This window comes from Castanea sativa, chromosome 4 (genome assembly GCF_040712315.1).
Source record: "Castanea sativa cultivar Marrone di Chiusa Pesio chromosome 4, ASM4071231v1".
Classification (NCBI taxonomy): Eukaryota; Viridiplantae; Streptophyta; class Magnoliopsida; order Fagales; family Fagaceae; genus Castanea; species Castanea sativa.
Window position 1 is genome coordinate 16897079 of NC_134016.1, and position 14328 is coordinate 16911406.

A 14328-nucleotide genomic window follows, 5' to 3' on the forward strand; every position below is an offset into this window, starting at 1 on the left:
TCTTTGGCTTGCGTCTGAGGAGAATATTTGTTATTTTTATCCATTGATTGTGTGTATAGAGGTAATCTAGCCTTCCATCTGTTGTCTAATATCCATAAGACCTAGGTTTCAAGCCCACACTCTACAAGTTTTTATTGTATAAGGCTTTTTGGGCCTAAGTCCGTCTAGTGATTGGACCGGGTGCAAATTGCCCACTTACAAGAATAATGACAAACTCCTGGGGAATAGAAATGTTACTCTCTAGCCTCCAGGGAGATAAAGCCTCCACCTACAGTTTGTCCAAAGCCGTTGTCCATCTCTTTGAAAAGTAGACTTGTAGGTTCTGTTGCACCTTAGGATTCACAGAGGCGATGCAGTCATACTGGCCTTGATAATAAGCGTCTTGGACCTTGGCATCATCCACTGCCACATAGCCTTTCAACTTGGCATCCTTCTTCGTAAGAGCCTTCTTTGTCTCCTGCAACTCCTTTTCTAAGGCCTTCTTCCTCTCAGTGATAGCCTTAGTGTTCTCCTCGGCCTTGAACCACAGCCTTTCAGATTCAAAAACCTTATTCATGACATCTGAGATCTTCTTCAAAAGATCCCCATTGTCATTGCTCAGCTCCTCAGCTTTGGCCTTAGTATCCAAAAACCTCTTCTCAACCACCACAGAACATTGGTATCCTTACCAAACAATATGCAAAAAGAAATATGATTAGGTATAAAGGTATAAAAGAAAAAGAGAAAGCGAAAGAAATATAAAAGGATGGTTTATTACCATGATGGCCTCCCTCTTCATGTTGACCAATAAGAATTCGTCATCCCGCTTTGCCCAGTGGTTTATGTCCTCAAGAAGGAGGAGAACCTTGCCTACGCATTCTGCAACCTTGCCTCCGTAGCCTTCCCTCCAAGGCTTGACTTTGTTTGTTGCAAGAAGTGGCTCCCCGTCCACCATAAAAGCCTTAGTATAGGTTGGAGCACCCGTAGCATTAACATGGGTGTCACCCAAGTTGGGAGGGGAATTTTCAGAGGCCCTAGATTCATGGGTAGAAGTAATAGCTACCGCAGTAACTAGAGGAGCTATAGGAATAGTAGCAACTTGAGTGAGAGGAGTTTGGGCTTGAGACACAATGGGGTAGCCAAGATTTGGCTAAGGGTTACCCTGTCCTCTTTGGAACAACATCTCGGTAGGAGATTCTTCTTGAAGGACAGCAGTCTAGATTGCAGGTTCTTCATGGATTGGTGAAGGGCTGCGGGAAGGAGCATTGCCGTTGTCTTCTTTCTGTGGCGCCAAGGATAGTTAATCGGGGTTGGGATAGCAATAGTAACTCCCAAATCTGCTGGGGTAAAGGGAGGAGAAGAATTGCTCTGATTTCACCCTTTTTCTCTCCGAGCACGTTCAAAGGGGGTAGAATGTACCCCTTGCACCGAACGTCAATGTAAGGATGTAATGGATGGTTTAGGTGATGGCTTTTCCTACAGCCTGAAAACTCTGATATACGGGAGAGTAACCGAGGATAAGGTATGCTGCTTGAAGCTAATTGTTGGAATGAGGATAGATCAAGGACCTCAATAATTTGTTTAGGTCAGTGGAATTGATTAGCTGCCTCTTCTTTTTGAAAGCGCGCTCCTCTAAAAAAAAATGAATGAAGGTTAGCCAAACAAAATTTATGTGATAACTTGAAAATAAAAAATATAATAATAATAAATTAATGAAAAGAAGCTCCTATAAGATCTACCCACCTACTTTACCCACACTAGTGGGACAATGGATTCCGCCGGGGTACTAATTCCCCGAGATGATTAGATAATCTCCTTCTGTCTCTTTTTCGGAATCCAGAAGGCCTAAGATAAGCCTCACCTCCTTGTGCCGTATTTTAAAGTAAAACCCAAAGGTTTTAATATCTTGAAAACTATAAATATAGTTGATGTCATGCTCGGTACGCTTTAATTCGAGCTTTTTGTTAAGAGTATCTACACTACTAACAACTTTAAACACGTTGGGAGTACATTGGTCGGGATAAACTTTAAAATGCCGTAGAAAATTGGTAAGTAAATCATTCACAGGGATCCTAACTCCCCCTTCTACAATGACCACAAGTGGAATTACCACTTTGCCTTACCCTTTTGAGAGTATTACCTCAAATTCCGGGTAAACCTCACCTCAACATCATCAGAGATGTTGTACTTTCTCTTCTCCTAAACTCAACTAACATTTTAGGGGTGTCAACCATAGATCTAAACTCCCCCACATTAACTGCAGAGCTCTATGATATGGATTAAAACAAAAAAGGGGAAGAAGAGGAAAAGAACTAAGAGAAAAGACGAAAGGATGAAACTAATCTTAAGAAAGAAAAAAAAATGGACTAGCAACAAGAAGAAAAAGTAGAAAAAGTGCATTGGTGGTTGCCTAAAGATCATCTAAGAAGTTTGCAATTCGGTGGAAATTTTTTCTTTTTTGTGTTTTTGAAGAGAGATCAATAGAAAGGAACCCAGGTTTGGGTTTGGTTCCTCCTTATATAGAGGGAAATGGGGGATAGGAAGGGACAGAAGAGACCCTTTCTTTCCCACCAATTTTTTCGTTTTCCAAAAATCCCATATGATCGTCCATTTTGTAATGCGTGCCAGTGATCATGGGGCAAGAAATATGAGGGTGTCCGCGTCATTTATTACCTGACGCTGCCACTGTTCATAAATGCTAGTTAATGATTGTTCCGTTTTTCTCGAACATCCCCATTTCAATGATAATGACCTGGAGATCGTGGGGGGCTATTGTGGGGAGTGGAAGAGTCCCCATCTAGGCCTAAAGCCCAAGTACCAACTGGGCCCCGTGGAATGAATTGGGCTAAACACATATACTTATAGGAGGGCTTATGGGTTACAGGGTATGGAAGAAAGGCAATAGGGCCATCCTGAGTACCCAGGGGGAGGAGGGGAAATTTAGTAGATCGATCCTGTGAAGAAGGCAATAAGCTAAATAGAGCCTAGCCTTACCAGAGGCAAAGTGCACGGATAATGCATGTCTAATTTCCAGAAGGTACCTAGAACCTCGGGAGACTTCTAGAACATGTAAGAAGGTTGAAGATCTTCACGTCCACATAAATGAGGGGATTTCCACCTAACCTCTGCCGCATTGAATGCATAAGAGACAACCTGAACAGTACAAATATCCTCAAAAGTCAAATTCCAGGAAAAGGGAAGGGAGGAAACTGATAAAGGAAAAGAAAATATCCCTGAAAATCGGGCTGGCAACAGGACAGTTGTAGAGATAAGAACAAAAAGATACCTATATAAGGGGGAGGACAGGAAAAGAAAGGGGGATTGAAAAAAGTGAGAGGGAGAGAGAGAGAGTAGAAGGAGAAGGAGTGAAACACCATAATACTGTTGTAGTGTAACACAACGGGAAATTGAAGTTTTTCTCTTGTAACCCAACAATCTTACTTTGTATAAACGTTACTTCATGAAATCAATTGCTTGAGTTTCCCATTGTGAAGTGTTTATACCATTTTTTCTCTTTCATAAATAAATTGTCTGCCAATCAAACTACTTCCCAAGAAGTCATATATTATCCCCGGTGAAGAGTGGTTTTTGACCCCCACAATTACAATAAAACAAACTCAACTCCCACAGGTAGATTTTTCTCTAGCTCCTTAGCCAATTCTCTGGCACCTTTAATATTCTGTGTCTTCGCAGTTTCTGAGCGAGGTGTAATAACGATCTTCTCAAGCTTGATGGCACTTTTGAGTAGGTAATTAATAAGCTCCATGTCTATTTCACACCCCGCAAATCCCACAATTTCCACCTCCTTGACCCCAAGGTGCTCATTCGGATATTTCATCACCTTCCTAATTTTCTTTTTCTCGGGGGATTTATACACGACAGCTGCAATTGGGAAAAAGAAAATAAGAATATCATGCAAGCCAGAGTGCAAGATAATCTAAATATTACTATAAACTAAAGTTATCAAGAAAGGAAAAAAGAAAAGAAAAGAGACAAGTAAGCCTAGTGATACCAATTAGAGAGTTGGCAATCATTTTTTTTTCTTTTCAGGAAAAAAAAGAAAAGAAAAGAAAGTCGAGTTTAAGCAATATCTCTTAAATAGATATAAAGATGGAAAACCATGAGCCAACGGTCAATGTGCAAATTGCATCACCTTAATTAAAGAATAAAAAGCTATAATGATACTAAATGGCAAGCTAGTATAAAGTAAGAACAGTCACCTCTAGAGTAAATTTATGTAAATTAGGTGCCGCTTCTATCAAAGGTACTAACCAGTGGAGAGGCTCATTCCATCGAAAGCCGAAACTCTCCATATAAGGCGTCTAAGATTGGTTAATTTTTGACCTTTTTGGAATTTCAATTTATCCTGAAAAGAACAAACTTATGATGAGAGAACAATTTATCTAAGAGAGAGAGAGAGAGAAAAGTGCATATAACCAAATAAAGATGGGTTATGTTAATTGGTGTTCTTAGGCATTTGATAATTAATCATTTTAAGAATTTTTTTAAAAAGTATTTACTAAACCAATGCCCTTAAACAATATGTCAACTTTTTCCAATAAAAAATTTAATGTCCTTACTTTTCCAAGCATTCTAAAGTCGACCATCAAACCCTCTAGCCGATCAAGACAGCTTGATAGTGAGCGAAATGCATTCCTCATACCATAAGACGTTCCACCAATGCATACATTCAGAAGGCGGGGTGCATAATCAACATGAAAATCTATTCTACCATCAAAGCCAAGATACTCAAGATTTGGAGCAACGATCTCGACAATCATACAATTGGGACAATGCATCTGTAAGAACTTCAACTTCAATGATGCACCGGAAATCTTTAGATTGAAGAGATGGCGAACACTGCTAACATGTAGTAGTTCAAGCAAGGGACAACCGGAAAGAAAGTTCTCAAGAAGCTCGCTAGTTACATGTACCATGTGAGGGAAAGGGTTTTGGTGATGAAGTGTGCAGTGTTTGTGAAATTGAGAAGATGTTTTAGGTTTTTAGTTAAGAGCGGTTTTGATTTATTGGGTTTGGTTTTGGATTAGGATTTTGAGTTGAGAGGCTGATTTTTTTTTGGTCACGGTTCTTGATGGTTTTGTGATTTTTGTTGTGTGTTTTCTGTTTTGATTGTTGATTCCATTCAAGCATTTTATTTCCCTTTTTGTTTATTGAAAAACATACCAATTTTCTTTCCTTGTTTGTTTACTGAGAAAGTTATCAGTTAAGAAAGAGAAGAGAAATAGTTAGAGAAAAGGATGAGAGGACTGAGGTTAATGACGTTAGAGTTCGTTTGTACTTAGGGACTGAAATTGTCAGTTTTGTAATCTTCTGGACCTCCTTAGTATTTGTCCAAACCTCATGGGTAATTAGTGAAATTTACCCAAATTCTTATTTTAATTAAATTGAACTAAATATGATTAGCCTTTCCCAATTATCAAATTAATAGCTTATTTCGATTTCATTTGGCTTCAGCTTTCTTGTTCAATTTTTAACTTTTATACATAACTTTTTAAAATTGTTTCTCACATTTTTAAAATATAAGTATACTTTAACACATTTTTTTTTTTTTAAAAAAGTTAATACCAAACACATAATACCTTTCCTTATCATTTCCCATTCTCATCCCCGTTGCCTTTTCCTTTCCTACTCCAAGTCCCAACCTCAACCATACACTACACTCTATAATGCAGTGTAGTGTATGGTTACCAACGGGAAAATCCGACAAAAGCTTTGGAGGTGATAATCAATAATAGTGGTCATCCTGAAAAGTGGCTCTTTGGCATGAACTGCCAGCATTAAAATCAAACACCGCCCACCCATTTCCATTTGCGAAAAAGCAGCAATTCGACGTCGGCAGACTGCAGTGTCAATTTATTATTGTTTTTTCTGATCCCTTATTTGTTTGTGCGCATCACCTTCATATCTAGAATCACCTTTCTTGCCTTTTATTTGTCTCTATGGTTTCCATTAAGGCACAAAAGAACAGCTAGAGTTAGTCGTAAAAAGGCAAAATAAAAAGCAGCCTTGAATAAAGTTATGCAAATGGCAAAAGAGAAAGACAAGGATATATAGAATTAATGATAAGTAAATTAATTTCTTTGAATCATTTTCCAAATTTCTTGCATCACTGCAAAATGAAATTTAGAAAACAGAAAAATCTCTAGTATTACAAACAAATTCATGATTTTTGTCATAATTCTTTGACATAGTTGAATGTAAGTAGTGAAAAAAAGTGGTAAATTCATATAAAAATGACAAAAAAAACTAGTAAGAGTGTTATGACAAAAAATTTGAATTTGTTTGCGGTAAAACAACTCCAAATAGTTAATAAATAATCATAAGATAAGATAATTAAAGCTTCTACCGAACTCCAATTTCACTGGCAACAGTGTCCAATCCCTTGCAAGTTGCACTAAGTAAGCTGCGTGAGCAAGTTGTCCACTTACGCGACAAAAAATATCACTGACATAAACCTTTTAATTTGGTTCACCCATAACTCCATAAGCCATAGCTGTACTATAGAAAAAGTAAAATTTTACGCCAGAGATCAGCTTTGTTGCAAGTATAATATTAGAAGAGGACAATATACGTAGCGGCCCTTCTTCGAAGATTCACATGCATACGGAACTATTGGGAGATTTTAACTTATAACGTGATAATTTTTAATCATTCGATCAAAATATCAATTAGTTTTAAGTGTAGACAAAGATTAAATTTTAAGTCTCTTATTCAAGTATCAGAAACTTTACCAGTTGAGCTAACTAAATCTCACACATATGAAACTATTCAACAATGCTACGTAGACACCAAATTTTATTATTTTATTAACTTTATTTTTATAGTACACTAGTCATTAACCCGTGTTATGCATCCGTGTCATGCACGGGAACCTATCTATTTGTGAGGTAGACTAAAATAATTTTATAAAATCTTAAATTGATTAAAAACTACACAATTGCATAATTTGCTCTTGTATGACTTTAATTTATGTTACAATTTGATGAAGAAACCATTGCTTGAACGTGCAATGGCTTATAAAAAATTTCTCAGACAGTTTTAGATACTGCAAAAAAAAGTAAAAAATTTAGATATTAAAACTTTTGAAAGACCAAAAAAATATAAAGAATCAGATGATTTATTGTTCAAAAATTATTGAAACAAAAAAAAAATATGACTAAATAATAGAGAAATATAAGAGAAAAATGTTTTACATTCAAAAGAATAATCTATGGCTATAATTATTGAAAGGAATCAAAAAAGATTTAGAGCCTACAAATTATAGATAATATATATATATATATGCGCGCGCGCGTGTGCGCATATATGACTATACAAGTTCAAATGTTAAAACTTTCAAAATGCCAAAAACGATATATAATTAAAGAATAAGTTATTGAAACAATTCAAAAAATATATATGACCATTCAAAAGAGAAATATAAGAAAAAAGGAATAAGTACAAGAACCTATGCATAAAGTAATAAGTTTTAAATTTTAATGGATATAAACTTTAAACGAACCTTATCAGCATGTGGCCTATACTAAAAAAAGTTGAGCAGGAGCCCACGTTGAAATAATGAAAGTTGTACCCCCTCTAAATATATCGTAAATAAGCTTTTTGCCCAAGAAATTAACATACTTTCATAACGTGAGGTGAAGCAAAGACATGCCGTAGTAGCAACCTCAAATTTCAATTATTTTAAGCATTTTTATCTTGTAAAAAATGGCTAAAAAGAGTTTAGTAGTTTATGTACGAAAATTACTTTTTGAAAAATACATGAAAAACCACAAAATATATATTTTTTTTAACAAAGTAGAGGAGAAGAAAATAACAGAAGAAGAGCTCATACCTCTACTTGGCTTTAAAAAAAATATTGGACTTTGCACTGCTTTTACAGTGTTCATGATTAACCTCGCAAATTTAGAGATAAATTATCAACGTTTGAGTCTGAGTTTAAATTGGACTTGTTAGAGAGATAGAGTTTCACTCCTTGGACTAAACAAAAATAATTTCGTTTAAAAATAATAATAATGATGAGTTTGAGTTTATGTTGGACTTGTTATAGAGATAGAGTTTCGCTCCTTGTTAAGTTTGAACTAAACAAAAATAATTTTGTTTTAAAAAAATGATAATGATGTGGCAAGCTCTAGAGAGGTCAATAAAAAGTCAAAGGTTTCAGTTTTATATATATATTGTTGCTAGAGATATGTTAGCCTAACAAGGATCGTCCTACCTTTCTCTCTTCTTTGGTCTGCCCCTAGGGCGATCATTGCATCTTCAGCATTCATGTATTTCATGGCCTTGTACAGCATATCGGCCATCGTCTTCAAGTCATTCTTGTAGATAGAGAAAAGGAACTATCCAGATTGCAACTCATTTGGTGAATGCAATGATGAGAACTTTGTCGTCGTCTTCATCAACTAAGAGGGCCTCCTTGTTTAAAGTGGTCACGTACGACCTTAGGCTCTCACCTTCCCACTGCTTAATATTTAGTAGACTTGCTAAGGATCTTTTGTACCTCTACCCCCTAATAAAGTGGGTGACGAAGTGTCCGCTCAATTCTTTGAAGGTGGAGACAGTGTAGGTGGTAAGTTTGCTGAACTATACCCTTGCTGGTCCTTTGAGTGTAGTAGGGAACGCCCTACACATAATTTCATATGGGACCCCTTATAGGTGCATAAGGGTCTTGAACGACTCTAGATGGTCAAATGGGTCCCTTAATTCGTCGTATGTTCCACCTGTGGCATTCGAGACTTAGTAGTGAGGGGGAAGGAAGTCACCTAGGTTGTGAGAGGGGAATCCGCCCGTTGGACTAACTCATCCAAATTGGTGGATACCCGTCCCCTCATGATGTTCATCATCATGTCCATCTTCTCTTTTATCATCTGCATGTTTTAGGCCATGCACATCATGTTGATCTCCATTTCAAACAAGTGGCTAGTGTCCTCTTGACCGTCCCGTCATCTAGGGACGTTGCTTTCTTCCTAGTCTTCCCTTTCTTGCCAGTCTCCTGTTGGCAGGTGACTCCCATTTTGCTCATCATGCTGGTCTTCTAGATGTCGCTCGTTCCTTTGATTCAGCTATTGCTCCAACTCCTGGTTATGTTGGGTAAGTCACTCTACTTTTGCAGCCAGGGTTTATACTTGTCTTTCCAAGGTGTTAGAGGGATTCCCTGTTTCCTGGTTGATGGTAGCAATTGAACGCGTCTGGACCATGCAACTCTTTGTCTTAGAAGCGATGATATGGCTAATCACTCGGTCCCTACAGAAAACACCAATTGATAATGTGTTGAAATCGTTAGTGAGTTATTGGCTCCAAATCACACTAATGGATACCTACAGAATAAGAACACAAGGACAAAACAGAAGGCACCAGCTTGGTACCAGCCAAAGATCCTCCGAAGGTCAATTTAGTGAATGAGAAATCTCTAAGAACTCTATAGTGAGAGAGCTAGGGATTTTCTACGTACCTGAGAAAAGAGGAGGTCGGGTGCTTATATAGTGGTGAGCAGTGAACTAAAATCCCTTAAGAGTAGGGATTTTTCCTTGTATGGAAGATCTGGTATTAGGGTTTCCGAGATTTTAAGGTCTTTCCATATGAGGAGATATGGGTGAGCAGTAGGGTTTTAGTGCATGATACGCAAGATATTTCCATATACGAGTATTCGTGAGGACCAAGCAAGGCCATGTAGGACTCGTCGGCTTTTAGATTCCGTCAATCTATGGCCATCCGTCGCTCAAGGATCTTCCTTTGGTTCGTGGGGGAGACGCGTCCGTCGGCTTTTATGGTTGCATCATCGTTTAAGAGCTTCGTCGGTTTTATGGGGTTGACAGTTCCATTGGTGCCGTCAGTCTTCATAGGCTTAGCTTGCCAAAAATATCCTTATCATTGAGTTGACTGGATTGCATTTTGTCAATGTACCACTCAATGTCTTTATTTTATTTTATTTTATTTTTTGCTAAAACTCAATGTCTTTATTGAGTATTATAGCTTTTTGTATATTCTTCAACGGTGATGCATGACTAGTTGGGGGAGTTTTTTTTTTTGGTTAAAATTTAGCCACAATAGTGGACATTTTAGTTAAAATTCTAATTTGAAGAGTCCAATATTGTAAAAATTCTTAGGTGTCTAGCCTTGTTTTTCTCGAGTAATTCTATTGACATAATAATTTTCATAAAAGTTTAATGCCATGTTTTATTGGTTTTTATTTGGGTCCAATAATTAAAACTTTTGTGACTCTAAAATTATTGTTTTCTCTTTTATTTGCTATTAAAATCTTTTATTGAGAGAAAGGGTTTAAAAAAAATCGTCATTCACATGCCAAAGATACAATAATTGGCTTTAGGGATAGACAGAGTTCGAACATCATACTGTATTTATTATTCAATAATAACAGTTTTACCAGTTGAGATAACTGAAACTTATATTTTTATAGATTGTATGTGCATTTTTATAAAAGTAAAATTATTAGTTTAAATTATACTATCAATATTTGTATACATTTATATAAAAGTGTATAATATTGTACACATTTGCTTAGTAAAATAAGCCAATAATTGTTGTTTATAAAAAAAGCTTTTTCTTAGAGAATTTAAACCTATGGCGTCCGCTCTTGATGATAGCTCTTTATCATCAAACCAAGACACTAATAAGTTTTTGGTGTATGCGGGGATTGAACCTCAGATCTTTTATACAACCATCAAAGACTACCAGTTGAGCTAACTGGAATCCATGTTTATAAAAAAAATTTATCCTACCTTTTTCATAAAACAACAAACACAGATGACAAACCAAGGGATTTTTTTTTTTTTTTGCAATTTAATACCCAAATGTTAACAATTTTATTAATTAGCATAGTTTTTAAACTATTTAGGAAACTAACATCTCGAGCATTTTTCCTTCCACGCATTCTAGCCCCTCAAGTTTCAAAGAACCAAGTTTTATACGCTAGCAGTGCTGAGTGGAAAATTATCCACCTGGAACCCAAACCCAAAAACACAATACCCAACCAAGAAAATAAGCGACAGCCAAAGAGACACTGGCAACAATACGAGAGAGACACTGGAGACAACAAACCTAGAAAACAACAAAATCAAACCCAAGCATCGTAGACAACAAACCCAGAAAACAACAAAACTAAGCAACAATGCCAGCAAAAGCAACAAACCCAGGTACCGGAGACAACAAACCCAGAGAGAAATAACAAACCTAAGCCGCTCCGGTGCCAAGATTATCAACAAACCCAAGCTAAGAGAGCCACTCTGGTGTTGAGATCGAAACTGCCATGGGTTGTGTTTAAATTATACCATCAATATTTGTATACATTTATATTGTTAACATATTGTGGGCTTGACCCAACTAGGTTACTTACTTGTATAGCACACATTGTACTACACTCTTACTTGTACTGCACACATATTTACTTGTACAACACTCATATGCCTCATATATAAAGGCACTCATGTATATTGTTTCAGTAAGAAATACAATATTATTGAATTCAGTATTTCTAACATGGTATCAGAGCCACTGCTCTGACCTTTTCATAGCAATTTTGTCTTTATTGGTGTAACTCTATTCTTAATATTGCTTCCGCTGTCACAACAACTGTCACAGCCTTTCGCCGTTGAACCTTCGAGTCTTCCAGACATTATCCTTGGGTTCCGGACCTGTAGCAACTGCCGTTGAGGAGTTCGAACACTGTAAAGACCACTGCCTTTTCCGACACCGCCATGAATCTTGCTCCGATAAATTTTCTGAAGGTACCACGAAGACAGTCTTACCCCGATCTACCTGTTTGTGGAAGCCTTGCAACCATCGGAGACCGCACGCGCCCCCACGCGCCGCTCAAAGAACCTGCGTTGAAGCTCACGCGCTACACATGTCTCACGCACCGTCATCCTTCCAGGCTGACGTCATCCATGACGTCATCAATGCCACGTCAGCCCTAGTTGACGTCAGCATCCAGTCACCTACTGACGTCATCTCTGACTATTGACCGTTGACTTTTTCCAAAGTTGACTTTTTGCAGCCCAGGTTCTTCTTAGTCAGTTTTTCGCGTAGATTTCATTTTTGCAGTCTGTTTTTGCATATTGTGTTTCTAAATGGATAAAAAAGATATTTTTCTTCCTCGCCCCATCAATACTGTATTGGAGGGGACTAGGAATTACTTATCTTAGTCTCAAGCTATGCGCAGTTTTCTTAAGGGTCGCATGCTCTGGCATTATTGTACTGGTGCAATCACTATTCCTGTGAAGGGGGCAAGTGAAGAAGATACTGTCTTCCTCAGTCGCATGATTGAATGGGATAGTCACAATCACGTGATCCTCACATGGATTCGAAACACTTCCATTCCCTCCATCTCCAATTTGATGGGCAGCTTTGATGATGCGAAATCAGCATAGGATATGTTGGCCAAAAGATACTCTACTACTCACGGATCCATGAAATATCAATTAGTGGTTGAATTGCATCAACTCAGGCAAGAACCGGGGCAGTCCATCAATGACTACTATGATAAGCTTCGCTTCATTTAGGACCAAATTGACCTTTCTGATCTAACTTGGGCATGCTTAAAAGATACTCAACAACATGCTGCTATTAGAGATGAATTTTGTCTCTATGAGTTCTTGATGTCACTCCACAAGGACTATGAGCCCATTCGAGGTCATCTTCTTAATCGTAGTTCTTCTCCCTCTCTTAATACTGTTGTAAACGAGTTAGTAAGAGAAGAAGCTCGCCTTGCAACTCTTCAAGCCCAGGATAAGTTTAATGTTCTGGCCCTTACTCCTTCTGCTCCACCCATAGAGCAACCTCAGCACTCAAGTGATCCATCTAGCTCTAACAATAGTCGCAGACAGACTAACAAAAAGTTCTACAACTACTGCAAGCGTCCTCGCCACACTATTGAAACTTGTTACCGTCGCAGCAAATCTACTGCTGCAGTTGCTAATACTGAGTCTACTCCACCAATGCCTCCCATCTCAGTTGAGTCCCAGTCTTCTGGATCCACTATCAACCTTTCACCTACTGAACTACATGAGATCATAGCTTAGGCTATTCGTATGGCTGGTAATGCATCTCTTTCCACTACTCTCTCAGTTTTACCTGGTAAGTCTCAAACTTGGCTTTTTGATTCTGCCTGTTGCAATCATATGACACCTCACTCGTCCTTATTCTCCAAACTTGACCCTGCTCCACATCCCCTAAATATTCACATAGCTGATGGTTCCACCATGCATGGGAATAGTCTAGGTTTTGTTTCGACCTCCGACCTCTTTGTTCCTAGGGTCTACCATGTTCTTGACCTATCCTATAATTTGTGTTCTGTGGGACAATTAGCTGAACTAGGTTATCGCCTTATTTTTTACTATTCAAGGTGTATTGTGCAGGATCCGAGGACGGGGCAAGAGCTTGGGACCGGCCCTAGAGTTAGGCGTATGTTTTCCGTGGACAATCTTCATCTTCCACCTATTGCTCCGGTGTCTGTTGCTGTTGCTGCCACTACAGTGTCTTCCTTACCCTCTCTTTCACTTTGGCACTCTCGTCTTGGTCATGCACCCTCTTCTCGGGTACAACAGTTAGCTTCTAAGGGTCTGTTAGGTTCTGTGTCCAAAGACAACTTTGATTGTACTTCTTGCCAGTTAGGAAAACAGCCAACTTTACCTTTTAATAATAGTGATTCTATTTCTAATATTATTTTTGAGTTAATTCATTCTGATGTTTAGGGACCTTCTCCTGTTACTAATATTGGTAGATCTCGATATTTTGTTGTTTTTATCGATGATTATTCTCGTTACAGTTAGATCTTTCCTATGAAATCTCATTCTGAAATTTTGCCAATATACAGTAACTTTGCAAAAATAGTTGAAACCCAATTCTCCAAACGAATCAAAATTTTTCTTTCTGATAATGCTCTTGAATATAATCAATATGCTTTTCAAGCTCTGTTACACTCCTATAGCACTGTACATCATCTAACCTGTCCAAGTACCTCTCAGCAAAATGGTCGAGCTGAACGAAAACTTCGTCATATTCTTGACACCATTCGTGCTCTTATTCTTTCTGCCAAAGTTCCTCTTCCATTCTAGGGTGAAGCTACTCTTCATGCTATTCACACTATTAACCGCATTCCAAGCACTATCATCCAAAATCAAACTCTGTATGAGCGCCTCTTTGGGTCACCCCCTGACTATCATCACCTTCGCTCCTTTAGATCTGCTTGTTTCGTTCTTCTTCAACCTCATAAGCACAATAAACTTGAGCCTCGATCTAGACTTTGTTGTTTCCTTGGTTATGGCAAAACACAAAAAAGGTATCGGTGTTATGATCCTGTCTCTCATCGTC